The sequence below is a fragment of the Ranitomeya imitator genome, chromosome 1 (assembly GCF_032444005.1).
Source record: "Ranitomeya imitator isolate aRanImi1 chromosome 1, aRanImi1.pri, whole genome shotgun sequence".
Taxonomy (NCBI): Eukaryota; Metazoa; Chordata; class Amphibia; order Anura; family Dendrobatidae; genus Ranitomeya; species Ranitomeya imitator.
This window is the reverse complement of record NC_091282.1, coordinates 559,279,755-559,298,026: the sequence shown is the minus strand read 5'-3', so window position 1 is coordinate 559,298,026 and position 18,272 is coordinate 559,279,755.

Sequence of the window (18,272 nt, the reverse complement as noted above, 5' to 3'; positions counted from 1 at the left end):
CTTATGCCTAGCCAGCACTTGTGCCCCTGCCTTATGCCTAGCCAGCACTTGTGCCCCTGCCTTATGCCTAGCCAGCACTTGTGCCCCTGCCTTATGCCTAGCCAGCACTTGTGCCCCTGCCTTATGCCTAGCCAGCACTTGTGCCCCTGCCTTATGCCTAGCCAGCACTTGTGCCCCTGCCTTATGCCTAGCCAGCACTTGTGCCCCTGCCTTATGCCTAGCCAGCAGTTGTGCCCCTGCCTTATGCCTAGCCAGCACTTGTGCCCCTGCCTTATGCCTAGCCAGCACTTGTGCCCCTGCCTTATGCCTAGCCAGCACTTGTGCCCCTGCCTTATGCCTAGCCAGCACTTGTGCCCCTGCCTTATGCCTAGCCAGCACTTGTGCCCCTGCCTTATGCCCAGCCAGCACTTGTGCCCCTGCCTTATGCCCAGCCAGCACTTGTGCCCCTGCCTTATGCCCAGCCAGCACTTGTGCCCCTGCCTTATGCCCAGCCAGCACTTGTGCCCCTGCCTTATGCCTAGCCAGCACTTGTGCCCCTGCCTTATGCCTAGCCAGCACTTGTGCCCCTGCCTTATGCCTAGCCAGCACTTGTGCCCCTGCCTTATGCCTAGCCAGCACTTGTGCCCCTGCCTTATGCCTAGCCAGCACTTGTGCCCCTGCCTTATGCCGAGCCAGCACTTGTGCCCCTGCCTTATGCCTAGCCAGCACTTGTGCCCCTGCCTTATGCCTAGCCAGCACTTGTGCCCCTGCCTTATGCCTAGCCAGCACTTGTGCCCCTGCCCTATGCCTAGCCAGCACTTGTGCCTCTGCCCTATGCCTAGCCAGCACTTGTGCCCCTGCCCTATGCCTAGCCAGCACTTGTGCCCCTGCCTTATGCCCAGCCAGCACTTGTGCCCCTGCCTTATGCCTAGCCAGCACTTGTGCCCCTGCCTTATGCCTAGCCCGCACTTGTGCCCCTGCCTTATGCCTAGCCCGCACTTGTGCCCCTGCCTTATGCCTAGCCCGCACTTGTGCCCCTGCCTTATGCCTAGCCCGCACTTGTGCCCCTGCCTTATGCCTAGCCCGCACTTGTGCCCCTGCCTTATGCCTAGCCCGCACTTGTGCCCCTGCCTTATGCCTAGCCCGCACTTGTGCCACTGCCTTATGCCTAGCCAGCACTTGTGCCCCTGCCTTATGCCTAGCCAGCACTTGTGCCTCTGCCTTATGCTTAGTTTGTACTTGTGCCCCTGCCTTATGCCTAGCCAGCACTTATGCCCCTGCCTTATGCCTAGCCAGCACTTGTGCTCCTGCCTTATGCCTAACCAGCCCTTGTGCCCCTGCCTAATGCCTAGCCAGCACTTGTGCCCCTGCCTTACGCCTAGCCATCACTTGTGCCCCTGCCTTTCGCCTAGCCTGCACTTGTGTCCCTGCCTTATGCCTAGCCTGCACTTGTGTCCCTGCCTTATGCCTAGCCTGCACTTGTGCCCCTGCCTTATGCCTAGCCAGCACTTGTCCCCCTGCCTTTTGCCTAGCCTGCACTTGTGGCCCTGCCTTATGCCTAGCCTGCACTTGTGGCCCTGCCTTATGCCTAGCCTGCACTTGTGGCCCTGCCTTATGCCTAGCCTGCACTTGTGGCCCTGTCTTATGCCTAGCCTGCACTTGTGGCCCTGCCTTATGCCTAGCCTGCACTTGTGGCCCTGCCTTATGCCTAGCCTGCACTTGTGGCCCTGCCTTATGCCTACCCTGCACTTGTGCCCCTGCCTTATGCCTACCCTGCACTTGTGCCCCTGCCTTATGCCTAGCCAGCACTTGTGGCCCTGCCTTATGCCTAGTCTGCACTTGTGGCCCTGCCTTATGCTTAGCCATCACTTGTGCCCCTGCCTTAAGCCTAGCCTGCACAGGTGCCCCTGCCTTATGCCTAGCTTGCACTTGTGCCTCTGCCTTATGCTTAGTTTGTACTTGTGCCCTTGCCTAAAGCCTAGCCCGCACTTGTGCCCCTGCCTAAAGCCTAGCCAGCACTTGTGCCCCTGCCTAAAGCCTAGCCAGCACTTGTGCCCCTGCCTTATGCTTAGCTAGCACTTGTGCCCCTGCCTTATGCCTATCCAGCACTTGTGCCCATGCTTTATGCCTAGCCAGCACTTGTGCCCCTGTCTTAAGCCTAGCCAGCACTTGCGCCCCTGCCTTAAGCCTAGCCAGCACTTGCGCCCCTGCCTTATGCCTAGCCCGCACTTGTGCCCCTGCCTTATGCCTAGCCAGCACTTGTCTCCCTGCCTTATGCCTAGCCTGCACTTGTGGCCCTGCCTTATGCCTAGCCTGCACTTGTGGCCCTGCCTTATGCCTAGCCTGCACTTGTGGCCCTGCCTTATGCCTAGCCTGCACTTGTGGCCCTGCCTTATGCCTAGCCTGCACTTGTGGCCCTGCCTTATGCCTAGCCTGCACTTGTGGCCCTGCCTTATGCCTAGCCTACACTTGTGGCCCTGCCTTATGCCTAGCCTACACTTGTGCCCCTGTCTTATGCCTAGCCTGCACTTGTGGCCCTGCCTTATGCCTAGCCTGCATTTGTGGCCCTGCCTTATGCCTAGCCTGCACTTGTGGCCCTGCCTTATGCCTAGCCTGCACTTGTGGCCCTGCCTTATGCCTAGCCTGCACTTGTGGCCCTGCCTTATGCCTAGCCAGCACTTGTGCCCCTGCCTTATGCCTAGCCAGCACTTGTGCCCCTGCCTTATGCCTAGCCAGCACTTGTGCCCCTGCCTTATGCCTAGCCAGCACTTGTGCCCCTGCCTTATGCCTAGCCAGCACTTGTGCCCCTGCCTTATGCCTAGCCAGCACTTGTGCCCCTGCCTTATGCCTAGCCAGCACTTGTGCCCCTGCCTTATGCCTAGCCAGCACTTGTGCCCCTGCCTTATGCCTAGCCAGCACTTGTGCCCCTGCCTTATGCCTAGCCAGCACTTGTGCCCCTGCCTTATGCCTAGCCAGCACTTGTGCGCCTGCCTTATGCCTAGCCAGCACTTGTGCCCCTGCCTTATGCCTAGCCAGCACTTGTGCCCCTGCCTTATGCCTAGCCAGCACTTGTGCCCCTGCCTTATGCCTAGCCAGCACTTGTGCCCCTGCCTTATGCCCAGCCAGCACTTGTGCCCCTGCCTTATGCCCAGCCAGCACTTGTGCCCCTGCCTTATGCCCAGCCAGCACTTGTGCCCCTGCCTTATGCCCAGCCAGCACTTGTGCCCCTGCCTTATGCCTAGCCAGCACTTGTGCCCCTGCCTTATGCCTAGCCAGCACTTGTGCCCCTGCCTTATGCCTAGCCAGCACTTGTGCCCCTGCCTTATGCCTAGCCAGCACTTGTGCCCCTGCCTTATGCCTAGCCAGCACTTGTGCCCCTGCCTTATGCCGAGCCAGCACTTGTGCCCCTGCCTTATGCCTAGCCAGCACTTGTGCCCCTGCCTTATGCCTAGCCAGCACTTGTGCCCCTGCCTTATGCCTAGCCAGCACTTGTGCCCCTGCCCTATGCCTAGCCAGCACTTGTGCCTCTGCCCTATGCCTAGCCAGCACTTGTGCCCCTGCCCTATGCCTAGCCAGCACTTGTGCCCCTGCCTTATGCCCAGCCAGCACTTGTGCCCCTGCCTTATGCCTAGCCAGCACTTGTGCCCCTGCCTTATGCCTAGCCCGCACTTGTGCCCCTGCCTTATGCCTAGCCCGCACTTGTGCCCCTGCCTTATGCCTAGCCCGCACTTGTGCCCCTGCCTTATGCCTAGCCCGCACTTGTGCCCCTGCCTTATGCCTAGCCCGCACTTGTGCCCCTGCCTTATGCCTAGCCCGCACTTGTGCCCCTGCCTTATGCCTAGCCCGCACTTGTGCCACTGCCTTATGCCTAGCCAGCACTTGTGCCCCTGCCTTATGCCTAGCCAGCACTTGTGCCTCTGCCTTATGCTTAGTTTGTACTTGTGCCCCTGCCTTATGCCTAGCCAGCACTTATGCCCCTGCCTTATGCCTAGCCAGCACTTGTGCTCCTGCCTTATGCCTAACCAGCCCTTGTGCCCCTGCCTAATGCCTAGCCAGCACTTGTGCCCCTGCCTTACGCCTAGCCATCACTTGTGCCCCTGCCTTTCGCCTAGCCTGCACTTGTGTCCCTGCCTTATGCCTAGCCTGCACTTGTGTCCCTGCCTTATGCCTAGCCTGCACTTGTGCCCCTGCCTTATGCCTAGCCAGCACTTGTGCCTTTGCCTTATGCCTAGCCAGCACTTGTGCCCCTGCCTTATGCCTAGCCAGCACTTGTGCCCCTGCCTTATGCCTAGCCAGCACTTGTGCCCCGGCCTTAAGCCTAGCCCGCACTTGTGCCCCGGCCTTAAGCCTAGCCCGCACTTGTGCCCCGGCCTTAAGCCTAGCCCGCACTTGTGCCCCGGCCTTAAGCCTAGCCCGCACTTGTGCCCCGGCCTTAAGCCTAGCCCGCACTTGTGCCCCGGCCTTAAGCCTAGCCCGCACTTGTGCCCCGGCCTTAAGCCTAGCCCGCACTTGTGCCCCGGCCTTAAGCCTAGCCCGCACTTGTGCCCCGGCCTTAAGCCTAGCCCGCACTTGTGCCCCGGCCTTAAGCCTAGCCCGCACTTGTGCCCCGGCCTTAAGCCTAGCCCGCACTTGTGCCCCGGCCTTAAGCCTAGCCCGCACTTGTGCCCCGGCCTTAAGCCTAACCCGCACTTGTGCCCAGGCCTTAAGCCTAGCCCGCACTTGTTCCCACGGCCTTAAGCCTAGCCAGCACTTGTGCTCCTGCCTTATGCCTAACCCGCACTTGTGCCCCGGCCTTAAGCCTAACCCGCACTTGTGCCCCGGCCTTAAGCCTAGCCAGCACTTGTGCCCCTGCCTTATGCCTAGCCAGCACTTGTGCTCCTGCCTTATGCCTAACCAGCCCTTGTGCCCCTGCCTAATGCCTAGCCAGCACTTGTGCCCCTGCCTTATGCCTAGCCAGCACTTGTGTCCCTGCCTTATGCCTAGCCAGCACTTGTGCTCCTGCCTTATGCCTCACCAGCCCTTGTGCCCCTGCCTAATGCCTAACCAGCCCTTGTGCCCCTGCCTAATGCCTAGCCAGCACTTGTGCCCCTGCCTTACGCCTAGCCAGCACTTATGCCCCTGCCTTATGCCTAGCCAGCACTTGTGCTCCTGCCTTATGCCTAACCAGCCCTTGTGCCCCTGCCTAATGCCTAGCCAGCACTTGTGCCCCTGCCTTACGCCTAGCCATCACTTGTGCCCCTGCCTTTCGCCTAGCCTGCACTTGTGTCCCTGCCTTATGCCTAGCCTGCACTTGTGTCCCTGCCTTATGCCTAGCCTGCACTTGTGCCCCTGCCTTATGCCTAGCCAGCACTTGTCCCCCTGCCTTTTGCCTAGCCTGCACTTGTGGCCCTGCCTTATGCCTAGCCTGCACTTGTGGCCCTGCCTTATGCCTAGCCTGCACTTGTGGCCCTGCCTTATGCCTAGCCTGCACTTGTGGCCCTGCCTTATGCCTAGCCTGCACTTGTGGCCCTGCCTTATGCCTAGCCTGCACTTGTGGCCCTGCCTTATGCCTAGCCTGCACTTGTGGCCCTGCCTTATGCCTACCCTGCACTTGTGCCCCTGCCTTATGCCTACCCTGCACTTGTGCCCCTGCCTTATGCCTAGCCAGCACTTGTGGCCCTGCCTTATGCCTAGTCTGCACTTGTGGCCCTGCCTTATGCTTAGCCATCACTTGTGCCCCTGCCTTAAGCCTAGCCTGCACAGGTGCCCCTGCCTTATGCCTAGCTTGCACTTGTGCCTCTGCCTTATGCTTAGTTTGTACTTGTGCCCTTGCCTAAAGCCTAGCCCGCACTTGTGCCCCTGCCTAAAGCCTAGCCAGCACTTGTGCCCCTGCCTAAAGCCTAGCCAGCACTTGTGCCCCTGCCTTATGCTTAGCTAGCACTTGTGCCCCTGCCTTATGCCTATCCAGCACTTGTGCCCATGCTTTATGCCTAGCCAGCACTTGTGCCCCTGTCTTAAGCCTAGCCAGCACTTGCGCCCCTGCCTTAAGCCTAGCCAGCACTTGCGCCCCTGCCTTATGCCTAGCCCGCACTTGTGCCCCTGCCTTATGCCTAGCCAGCACTTGTCTCCCTGCCTTATGCCTAGCCTGCACTTGTGGCCCTGCCTTATGCCTAGCCTGCACTTGTGGCCCTGCCTTATGCCTAGCCTGCACTTGTGGCCCTGCCTTATGCCTAGCCTGCACTTGTGGCCCTGCCTTATGCCTAGCCTGCACTTGTGGCCCTGCCTTATGCCTAGCCTGCACTTGTGGCCCTGCCTTATGCCTAGCCTACACTTGTGGCCCTGCCTTATGCCTAGCCTACACTTGTGCCCCTGTCTTATGCCTAGCCTGCACTTGTGGCCCTGCCTTATGCCTAGCCTGCACTTGTGGCCCTGCCTTATGCCTAGCCTGCACTTGTGGCCCTGCCTTATGCCTAGCCTGCACTTGTGGCCCTGCCTTATGCCTAGCCTGCACTTGTGGCCCTGCCTTATGCCTAGCCAGCACTTGTGCCCCTGCCTTATGCCTAGCCAGGACTTGTGCCCCTGCCTTATGCCTAGCCAGCACTTGTGCCCCTGCCTTATGCCTAGCCAGCACTTGTGTCCCTGCCTTATGCCTAGCCAGCACTTGTGCCCCTGCCTTATGCCTAGCCAGCACTTGTGCCCCTGCCTTATGCCTAGCCAGCACTTGTGCCCCTGCCTTATGCCTAGCCAGCACTTTTGAGCCCCTTGCATTATTGTTTTTTTGTCTTTAGCTTCATGTTGGTTATGCACACAGGGCAGGCTTTACGCTCTTGTCCCGTCTGAATGCACATGCACGACTGTAATTGGGGACGAAGGCATTACCCATTTACGGAGGACAAACAAGATGTGCCTGGTCGCTTGGAGCAATGGGGGGTTATGGAGTGGCTCCGAACTGTACAACAAAGGATCTAGTTCTACATGTCCAAGTACAGAGTAGAGGGGTGAAAGATAGCTCTTCAAACCTAAGGGTGCCTATCCCTTTATGCAAAGAATGCAAAGAGTTAGCCGTATACCTTATGTGTAGCCATCACTTGTGCCCGTGCCTTAAGCCTAGCCTGCACAGGTGTCCCTGCCTTATGCCTAGCTTGCACTTGTGCCTCTGCCTTATGCTTAGTTTGTATTTGTGCCCCTGCCTAAAGCCTAGCCCGCACTTGTGCCCCTGCCTTATGCCTAGCCCGCACTTGTGCCCCTGCCTTATGCCTAGCCCGCACTTGTGCCCCTGCCTTATGCCTAGCCCGCACTTGTGCCCCTGCCTTACGCCTAGCCAGCACTTGTGCCCCTGCCCTATGCCTAGCCAGCACTTGTGCCCCTGCCTTACGCCTAGCCAGCACTTGTGCCCCTGCCTTATGCCTAGCCCGCACTTGTGCCCCTGCCTTATGCCTAGCCCGCACTTGTGCCCCTGCCTTATGCCTAGCCCGCACTTGTGCCCCTGCCTTATGCCTAGCCCGCACTTTAGCCCCTGCCTTATGCCTAGCCCGCACTTGTGCCCCTTCCTTATGCCTAGCCAGCACTTGTGCCCCTGCCTAAAGCCTAGCCCGCACTTGTGCCCCTGCTTTAAGCCTAGCCAGCACTTGTGCCCCTGCCTTATTCCTAGCCAGCACTTGTGCCCCTGCCTTATGCCTAGCCTGCACTTGTGCCCCTGTCTTATGCCTAGCCTGCACTTGTTGCCCTGCCTTATGCCTACGCTGCACTTGTGTCCCTGCCTTATGCCTAGCCTGCACTTGTGCCCCTGCCTTATGCCTAGCCAGCACTTGTCCCCCTGCCTTATGCCTAGCCTGCACTTGTGGCCCTGCCTCATGCCTAGCCTGCACTTGTGCCCCTGCCTTATTCCTAGCCAGCACTTGTGCCCCTGCCTCATGCTTAGTTTGTATTTGTGCCCCTGCCTTATGCCTAGCCCGCACTTGTGCCCCTGCCTTATGCCTAGCCCGCACTTGTGCCCCTGCCTTATGCCTAGCCCGCACTTGTGCCCCTGCCTTATGCCTAGCCAGCACTTGTGCCCCTGCCCTATGCCTAGCCCGCAGTTGTGCTCATGCCTTATGCCTAGCCCGCACTTGTGCCCCTGCCTTATGCCTAGCCAGCACTTGTGCCCCTGTCTTATGCCTAGCCAGCACTTGTGGCCCTGCCTTATGCCTAGCCTGCACTTGTGTCCCTGCCTTATGCCTAGCCTGCACTTGTGCCCCTGCCTTATGCCTAGCCAGCACTTGTCCCCCTGCCTTATGCCTAGCCTGCACTTGTGCCCCTGCCTTATGCCTAGCCAGCACTTGTGCCCCTGCCTTATGCTTAGTTTGTATTTGTGCCCCTGCCTTATGCCTAGCCCGCACTTGTGCCCCTGCCTTATGCCTAGCCCGCACTTGTGCCCCTGCCTTATGCCTAGCCCGCACTTGTGCCCCTGCCTTATGCCTAGCCCGCACTTGTGCCCCTGCCCTATGCCTAGCCCGCACTTGTGCCCCTGCCCTATGCCTAGCCCGCAGTTGTGCTCATGCCTTATGCCTAGCCCGCACTTGTGCCCCTGCCTTATGCCTAGCCAGCACTTGTGCTCCTGCCTTATGCCTAGCCCGCAGTTGTGCTCATGCCTTATGCCTAGCCCGCACTTGTGCCCCTGCCTTATGGCTAGCCAGCACTTGTGCCCCTGCGTTATGCCTAGCCAGCACTTGTGCCCCTGCCTTATGCCTAGCCAGCACTTGTGCCCCTGCCTTATGCCTAGCCAGCACTTGTGACCCTGCCTTATGCCTAGCCAGCACTTGTGCCCCTGCCTCATGCCTAGCCAGCACTTGTGCCCCAGCCTTACGCCTAGCCAGGACTTGTGCCCCTGCCTTACGCCTAGCCAGTACTTGTGCACCTGCCTTACGCCTAGCCAGCACTTGTGCCCCTGCCTTACGCCTAGCCAGCACTTGTGCCCCTGCCTTACGCCTAGCCAGCACTTGTGCCCCTGCCTTACGCCTAGCCAGCACTTGTGCCCCTGCCTTACGCCTAGCCAGCACTTGTGCCCCTGCCTTACGCCTAGCCCGCACTTGTGCCCCTGCCTTACGCCTAACCCGCACTTGTGCCCCTGCCTTACGCCTAGCCCGCACTTGTGCCCCTGCCTTACGCCTAGCCCGCACTTGTGCCCCTGCCTTACGCCTAGCCCGCACTTGTGCCCCTGCCTTACGCCTAGCCCGCACTTGTGCCCCTGCCTTACGCCTAGCCCGCACTTGTGCCCCTGCCTTACGCCTAGCCCGCACTTGTGCCCCTGCCTTACGCCTATCCCGCACTTGTGCCCCTGCCTTACGCCTAGCCCGCACTTGTGCCCCTGCCTTACGCCTAGCCCGCACTTGTGCCCCTGCCTTACGCCTAGCCCGCACTTGTGCCCCTGCCTTACGCCTAGCCCGCACTTGTGCCCCTGCCTTACGCCTAGCCCGCACTTGTGCCCCTGCCTTACGCCTAGCCCGCACTTGTGCCCCTGCCTTACGCCTAGCCCGCACTTGTGCCCCTGCCTTACGCCTAGCCCGCACTTGTGCCCCTGCCTTACGCCTAGCCCGCACTTGTGCCCCTGCCTTACGCCTAGCCCGCACTTGTGCCCCTGCCTTACGCCTAGCCCGCACTTGTGCCCCTGCCTTACGCCTAGCCCGCACTTGTGCCCCTGCCTTACGCCTAGCCGGACTTGTGCCCCTGCCTTACGCCTAGCCCGCATTTGTGCCCCTGCCTTACGCCTAGCCCGCACTTGTGCCCCTGCCTTACCCCTAGCCCGCACTTGTGCCCCTGCCTTACCCCTAGCCCGCACTTGTGCCCCTGCCTTACGCCTAGCCCGCACTTGTGCCCCTGCCTTACGCCTAGCCCGCACTTGTGCCCCTGCCTTACGCCGAGCCCGCACTTGTGCCCCTGCCTTACGCCGAGCCCGCACTTGTGCCCCTGCCTTACGCCGAGCCCGCACTTGTGCCCCTGCCTTACGACGAGCCCGCACTTGTGCCCCTGCCTTACGACGAGCCCGCACTTGTGCCCCTGCCTTACGAGGAGCCCGCACTTGTGCCCCTGCCTTACCCCTAGCCCGCACTTGTGCCCCTGCCTTACGCCTAGCCGCACTTGTGCCCCTGCCTGACGCCTAGCCCGCACTTGTGCCCCTGCCTTACGCCTAGCCCGCACTTGTGCCCCTGCCTTACGCCTAGCCCGCACTTGTGCCCCTGCCTTACGCCTAGCCCGCACTTGTGCCCCTGCCTTACGCCTAGCCCGCACTTGTGCCCCTGCCTTACGCCTAGCCCGCACTTGTGCCCCTGCCTTACGCCTAGCCCGCACTTGTGCCCCTGCCTTACGCCTAGCCCGCACTTGTGCCCCTGCCTTACGTCTAGCCCGCACTTGTGCCCCTGCCTTACGCCTAGCCCGCACTTGTGCCCCTGCCTTACGCCTAGCCCGCACTTGTGCCCCTGCCTTACGCCTAGCCCGCACTTGTGCCCCTGCCTTACGCCTAGCCCGCACTTGTGCCCCTGCCTTACGCCTAGCCCGCACTTGTGCCCCTGCCTTACGCCTAGCCCGCACTTGTGCCCCTGCCTTACGCCTAGCCCGCACTTGTGCCCCTGCCTTACGCCTAGCCCGCACTTGTGCCCCTGCCTTACGCCTAGCCGGACTTGTGCCCCTGCCTTACGCCTAGCCCGCATTTGTGCCCCTGCCTTACGCCTAGCCCGCACTTGTGCCCCTGCCTTACCCCTAGCCCGCACTTGTGCCCCTGCCTTACGCCTAGCCCGCACTTGTGCCCCTGCCTTACGCCTAGCCCGCACTTGTGCCCCTGCCTTACGCCGAGCCCGCACTTGTGCCCCTGCCTTACGACGAGCCCGCACTTGTGCCCCTGCCTTACGACGAGCCCGCACTTGTGCCCCTGCCTTACGACGAGCCCGCACTTGTGCCCCTGCCTTACCCCTAGCCCGCACTTGTGCCCCTGCCTTACGCCTAGCCGCACTTGTGCCCCTGCCTGACGCCTAGCCCGTACTTGTGCCCCTGCCTTACGCCTAGCCCGCACTTGTGCCCCTGCCTTACGCCTAGCCCGCACTTGTGCCCCTGCCTTACGCCTAGCCCGCACTTGTGCCCCTGCCTTACGCCTAGCCCGCACTTGTGCCCCTGCCTTACGCCTAGCCCGCACTTGTGCCCCTGCCTTACGCCTAGCCCGCACTTGTGCCCCTGCCTTACGCCTAGCCCGCACTTGTGCCCCTGCCTTACGCCTAGCCCGCACTTGTGCCCCTGCCTTACGCCTAGCCCGCACTTGTGCCCCTGCCTTACGCCTAGCCCGCACTTGTGCCCCTGCCTTACGCCTAGCCCGCACTTGTGCCCCTGCCTTACGCCTAGCCCGCACTTGTGCCCCTGCCTTACGCCTAGCCGGACTTGTGCCCCTGCCTTACGCCTAGCCCGCATTTGTGCCCCTGCCTTAAGCCTAGCCCGCACTTGTGCCCCTGCCTTACCCCTAGCCCGCACTTGTGCCCCTGCCTTACGCCTAGCCCGCACTTGTGCCCCTGCCTTACGCCTAGCCCGCACTTGTGCCCCTGCCTTACGCCGAGCCCGCACTTGTGCCCCTGCCTTACGCCTAGCCCGCACTTGTGCCCCTGCCTTACGCCTAGCCCGCACTTGTGCCCCTGCCTTACGCCTAGCCCGCACTTGTGCCCCTGCCTTACGCCTAGCCCGCACTTGTGCCCCTGCCTTACGCCTAGCCCGCACTTGTGCCCCTGCCTTACGCCTAGCCCGAACTTGTGCCCCTGCCTTACGCCTAGCCCGCACTTGTGCCCCTGCCTTACGCCTAGCCCGCACTTGTGCCCCTGCCTTACGCCTAGCCCGCACTTGTGCCCCTGCCTTACGCCTAGCCCGCACTTGTGCCCCTGCCTTACGCCTAGCCGGACTTGTGCCCCTGCCTTACGCCTAGCCCGCATTTGTGCCCCTGCCTTAAGCCTAGCTCGCACTTGTGCCCCTGCCTTACCCCTAGCCCGCACTTGTGCCCCTGCCTTACGCCTAGCCCGCACTTGTGCCCCTGCCTTACGCCTAGCCCGCACTTGTGCCCCTGCCTTACGCCGAGCCCGCACTTGTGCCCCTGCCTTACGCCGAGCCCGCACTTGTGCCCCTGCCTTACGACGAGCCCGCACTTGTGCCCCTGCCTTACGACGAGCCCGCACTTGTGCCCCTGCCTTACCCCTAGCCCGCACTTGTGCCCCTGCCTTACGCCTAGCCGCACTTGTGCCCCTGCCTGACGCCTAGCCCGTACTTGTGCCCCTGCCTTACGCCTAGCCCGCACTTGTGCCCCTGCCTTACGCCTAGGCCGCACTTGTGCCCCTGCCTTACGCCTAGCCCGCACTTGTGCCCCTGCCTTACGCCTAGCCCGCACTTGTGCCCCTGCCTTACCCCTAGCCCGCACTTGTGCCCCTGCCTTACGCCTAGCCCGCACTTGTGCCCCTGCCTTACGCCTAGCCCGCACTTGTGCCCCTGCCTTACGCCGAGCCCGCACTTGTGCCCCTGCCTTACGACGAGCCCGCACTTGTGCCCCTGCCTTACGACGAGCCCGCACTTGTGCCCCTGCCTTACCCCTAGCCCGCACTTGTGCCCCTGCCTTACCCCTAGCCCGCACTTGTGCCCCTGCCTTACCCCTAGCCCGCACTTGTGCCCCTGCCTTACGCCTAGCCGCACTTGTGCCCCTGCCTGACGCCTAGCCCGCACTTGTGCCCCTGCCTTACGCCTAGCCCGCACTTGTGCCCCTGCCTTACGCCTAGCCCGCACTTGTGCCCCTGCCTTACGCCTAGCCCGCACTTGTGCCCCTGCCTTACGCCTAGCCCGCACTTGTGCCCCTGCCTTACGCCTAGCCGGACTTGTGCCCCTGCCTTACGCCTAGCCCGCATTTGTGCCCCTGCCTTAAGCCTAGCTCGCACTTGTGCCCCTGCCTTACCCCTAGCCCGCACTTGTGCCCCTGCCTTACGCCTAGCCCGCACTTGTGCCCCTGCCTTACGCCTAGCCCGCACTTGTGCCCCTGCCTTACGCCGAGCCCGCACTTGTGCCCCTGCCTTACGCCGAGCCCGCACTTGTGCCCCTGCCTTACGACGAGCCCGCACTTGTGCCCCTGCCTTACGACGAGCCCGCACTTGTGCCCCTGCCTTACCCCTAGCCCGCACTTGTGCCCCTGCCTTACGCCTAGCCGCACTTGTGCCCCTGCCTGACGCCTAGCCCGTACTTGTGCCCCTGCCTTACGCCTAGCCCGCACTTGTGCCCCTGCCTTACGCCTAGGCCGCACTTGTGCCCCTGCCTTACGCCTAGCCCGCACTTGTGCCCCTGCCTTACGCCTAGCCCGCACTTGTGCCCCTGCCTTACCCCTAGCCCGCACTTGTGCCCCTGCCTTACGCCTAGCCCGCACTTGTGCCCCTGCCTTACGCCTAGCCCGCACTTGTGCCCCTGCCTTACGCCGAGCCCGCACTTGTGCCCCTGCCTTACGACGAGCCCGCACTTGTGCCCCTGCCTTACGACGAGCCCGCACTTGTGCCCCTGCCTTACCCCTAGCCCGCACTTGTGCCCCTGCCTTACCCCTAGCCCGCACTTGTGCCCCTGCCTTACCCCTAGCCCGCACTTGTGCCCCTGCCTTACGCCTAGCCGCACTTGTGCCCCTGCCTGACGCCTAGCCCGCACTTGTGCCCCTGCCTTACGCCTAGCCCGCACTTGTGCCCCTGCCTTACGCCTAGCCCGCACTTGTGCCCCTGCCTTACGCCTAGCCCGCACTTGTGCCCCTGCCTTACGCCTAGCCCGCACTTGTGCCCCTGCCTTATGCCTAGCCTGCACTTGTGCCCCTGCCTTATGCCTAGCCCGCACTTGTGCCCCTGTCTTATGCCTAGCCCGCACTTGTGCCCCTGTCTTATGCCTAGCCCGCACTTGTGCCCCTGCCTTAAGCCTAGCCCGCACTTGTGCCCCTGCCTTACCCCTAGCCCGCACTTGTGCCCCTGCCTTACGCCTAGCCCGCACTTGTGCCCCTGCCTTACGCCTAGCCCGCACTTGTGTCCCTGCCTTACGCCGAGCCCGCACTTGTGCCCCTGCCTTACGACGAGCCCGCACTTGTGCCCCTGCCTTACGACGAGCCCGCACTTGTGCCCCTGCCTTACCCCTAGCCCGCACTTGTGCCCCTGCCTTACGCCTAGCCGCACTTGTGCCCCTGCCTGACGCCTAGCCTGCACTTGTGCCCCTGCCTTACGCCTAGCCCGCACTTGTGCCCCTGCCTTACGCCTAGGCCGCACTTGTGCCCCTGCCTTACGCCTAGCCAGCACTTGTGCCCCTGCCTTATGCCTAGCCAGCACTTGTGCCCCTGCCTTATGCCTAGCCAGCACTTGTGCCCCTGCCTTATGCCTAGCCCGCACTTGTGCCCCTGCCTTATGCCTAGCCCGCACTTGTGCCCCTGACTTATGCCCAGCCAGCACTTGTGCCCCTGCCTTATGCCTAGCCAGCACTTGTGCCCCTTGCATTATTGTTTTTTTGTCTTTAGCTTCATGTTGGTTATGCACACAGGACAGGCTTTACGCTCTTCGCTCTTGTCCCGTCTGAATGCACATGCACGACTGTAATTAAGGACAAAGGCATTACCCATTTACGGAGGACAGACAAGATGTGCCTGGTTGCTTGGAGCATGGGGGTTATGGAGTGGCTCCGCACTGTACAACAAAGGATCTAGTTCTAAATGTCCAAGTACAGAGTAGAGGGGTGAAAGCTAGCTCTTCACACCTAAGGGTGCCTATCCCTTTATGCAAAGAGTGCAAAGAGTTAGCCGTATTTCTTTTGTGTAGCCATCACTTGTGCCCCTACCTTAAGCCTAGCCTGCACAGGTGCCCCTGCCTTATGCCTGGCCCGCACTTGTGCCCCTGCCTTATGCCTGGCCCACACTTGAGCCACTGCCTTATGCCTGGCCCGCACTTCTGCCCCTGCCTTATGCCTGGCCCGCACTTGTGCCCCTGCCTTATGCCTGGCCCGCACTTGTGCCCCTGCCTTATGCTTGGCCCGCACTTGTGCCCCTGCCTTATGCCTAGCCCGCACTTGTGCCCCTGCCTTATGCCTAGCCCGCACTTCTGCCCCTGCCTTATGCCTAGCCCGCAGTTGTGCCCCTGCCTTATGCCTAGCCCGCACTTGTGCCCCTGCCTTATGCCTAGCCCGCACTTGTGCCCCTGCCTTATGCCTAGCCAGCACTTGTGCCCCTGCCTTATGCCTAGCCAGCACTTGTGCCCCTGCCTTATGCCTAGCCAGCACTTGTGCCCCTGCCTTACGCCGAGCCCGCACTTGTGCCCCTGCCTTACGCCGATCCCGCACTTGTGCCCCTGCCTTACCCCTAGCCCGCACTTGTGCCCCTGCCTTACGCCTAGCCGCACTTGTGCCCCTGCCTTACGCCTAGCCCGTACTTGTGCCCCTGCCTTACGCCTAGCCCGCACTTGTGCCCCTGCCTTACGCCTAGGCCGCACTTGTGCCCCTGCCTTACGCCTAGGCCGCACTTGTGCCCCTGCCTTACGCCTAGCCAGCACTTGTGCCCCTGCCTTACGCCTAGCCAGCACTTGTGCCCCTGCCTTATGCCTAGCCAGCACTTGTGCCCCTGCCTTATGCCTAGCCAGCACTTGTGCCCCTGCCTTATGCCTAGCCAGCACTTGTGCCCCTGCCTTATGCCTAGCCAGCACTTGTGCCCCTGCCTTATGCCTAGCCAGCACTTGTGCCCCTGCCTTATGCCTAGCCAGCACTTGTGCCCCTGCCTTATGCCTAGCCAGCACTTGTGCCCCTGCCTTATGCCTAGCCAGCACTTGTGCCCCTGCCTTATGCCTAGCCAGCACTTGTGCCCCTGCCTTATGCCTAGCCAGCACTTGTGCCCCTGCCTTATGCCTAGCCAGCACTTGTGCCCCTTGCATTATTGTTTTTTTGTCTTTAGCTTCATGTTGGTTATGCACACAGGACAGGCTTTACGCTCTTCGCTCTTGTCCCGTCTGAATGTACATGCACGACTGTAATTAAGGACAAAGGCATTACCCATTTACGGAGGACAGACAAGATGTGCCTGGTTGCTTGGAGCATGGGGGTTATGGAGTGGCTCCGCACTGTACAACAAAGGATCTAGTTCTAAATGTCCAAGTACAGAGTAGAGGGGTGAAAGCTAGCTCTTCACACCTAAGGGTGCCTACCCCTTTATGCAAAGAGTGCAAAGAGTTAGCCGTATTTCTTTTGTGTAGCCATCACTTGTGCCCCTACCTTAAGCCTAGCCTGCACAGGTGCCCCTGCCTTATGCCTGGCCCGCACTTGTGCCCCTGCCTTATGCCTGGCCCACACTTGAGCCACTGCCTTATGCCTGGCCCGCACTTGTGCCCCTGCCTTGTGCCTGGCCCGCACTTGTGCCCCTGCCTTATGCCTGGCCCGCACTTGTGCCCCTGCCTTATGCTTGGCCCGCACTTGTGCCCCTGCCTTATGCCTAGCCCGCACTTGTGCCCCTGCCTTATGCCTAGCCCGCACTTGTGCCCCTGCCTTATGCCTAGCCCGCACTTGTGCCCCTGCCTTATGCCTAGCCCGCAGTTGTGCACCTGCCTTATGCCTAGCCCGCAGTTGTGCCCCTGCCTTATGCCTAGCCAGCACTTGTGCCCCTGCCTTATGCCTAGCCAGCACTTGTGCCCCTGCCTTATGCCTAGCCAGCACTTGTGCCAATGTCTTATGCCTAGCCAGCACTTGTGCCAATGCCTTATGCCTAGCCAGCGCTTGTGTCAATGACTTATGCCTAGCCAGCACTTTTGAGCCCCTTGCATTATTGTTTTTTTTGTCTTTAGCTTCATGTTGGTTATGCACACAGGGCAGGCTTTACGCTCTTCGCTCTTGTCCCGTCTGAATGCACATGCACGACTGTAATTAGGGACGAAGGCATTACCCATTTACGGAGGACAGACAAGATGTGCCTGGTCGCTTGGAGCATGGGGGTTATGGAGTGGCTCTGCACTGTACAACAAAGGATCTAGTTCTAAATGTCTAAGTGCAGAGTAGAGGGATGAAAGCTAGCTCTTTTTTACTCCTAAGGGTGCCTATCCCTTTATGCAAAGAATGCAAAGAGTTAGCCGTATGCCTTATGTGTAGCCATCACTTGTGCCCCTGCCTTACGCCTAGCCAGCACTTGTGCCCCTGCCCTATGCCTAGCCAGCACTTGTGCCCCTGCCTTACGCCTAGCCAGCACTTGTGCCCCTGCCTTACGCCTAGCCAGCACTTGTGCACCTGCCTTATGCCTAGCCAGCACTTGTGCACCTGCCTTTCGCCTAGCCAGCACTTGTGCCCCTGCCTTACGCCTAGCCTGCACTTGTGCCCCTGCCTTACGCCTAGCCTGCACTTGTGCCCCTGCCCTATGCCTAGCCTGCACTTGTGCCCCTGCCCTATGCCTAGCCAGCACTTGTGCCCCTGCCCTATGCCTAGCCAGCACTTGTGCTTCTGCCTTACGCCTAGCCAGCACTTGTGCCCCTGCCTTACGCCTAGCCAGCACTTGTGCCCCTGCCTTATGCCTAGCCTGCACTTGTGCCCCTGCCTTATGCCTAGCCTGCACTTGTGCCCCTGCCTTATGCCTAGCCTGCACTTGTGCCCCTGCCTTATGCCTAGCCTGCACTTGTGCCCCTGCCTTATGCCTAGCCAGCACTTGTGCCCCTGCCTTATGCCTAGCCAGCACTTGTGCCCCTGCCTTATGCCTAGCCAGCACTTGTGCCCCTGCCTTATGCCTAGCCAGCACTTGTGCCCCTGCCTTATGCCTAGCCAGCACTTGTGCCCCTGCCTTATGCCTAGCCCGCACTTGTGCCCCTGCCTTATGCCTAGCCAGCACTTTTGAGCCCCTTGCATTATTGTTTTCTTGTCTTTAGCTTCATGTTGGTTATGCACAAAGGGCAGGCTTTACGCTCTTCGCTCTTGTCCCGTCTGAATGCACATGCACGACTGTAATTGGGGCCGAAAGCATTACCCATTCATTAACAGAGGACAGACAAGATGTGCCTGGTCGCTTGGGGCATGGGGGTTATGGAGTGGCTCCTCACTGTACAACAAAGGATCTAGTTCTAAATGTCCAAGTTCAGAGTAGAGGGGTGAAAGCTAGCTCTTCACCCCTAAGGGTGCCTATCCCTTTATGCAAACAGTGCAAAGAGTTAGCCATATGCCTTATGTGTAGCCATCACTTGTGCCCCTGCCTTAAGCCTAGCCTGCACTTGTGCCCCTGCCTTATGCCTAGCTTGCACTTGTGCCTCTGCCTTATGCTTAGTTTGTACTTGTGCCCCTGCCTAAAGCCTAGCCCG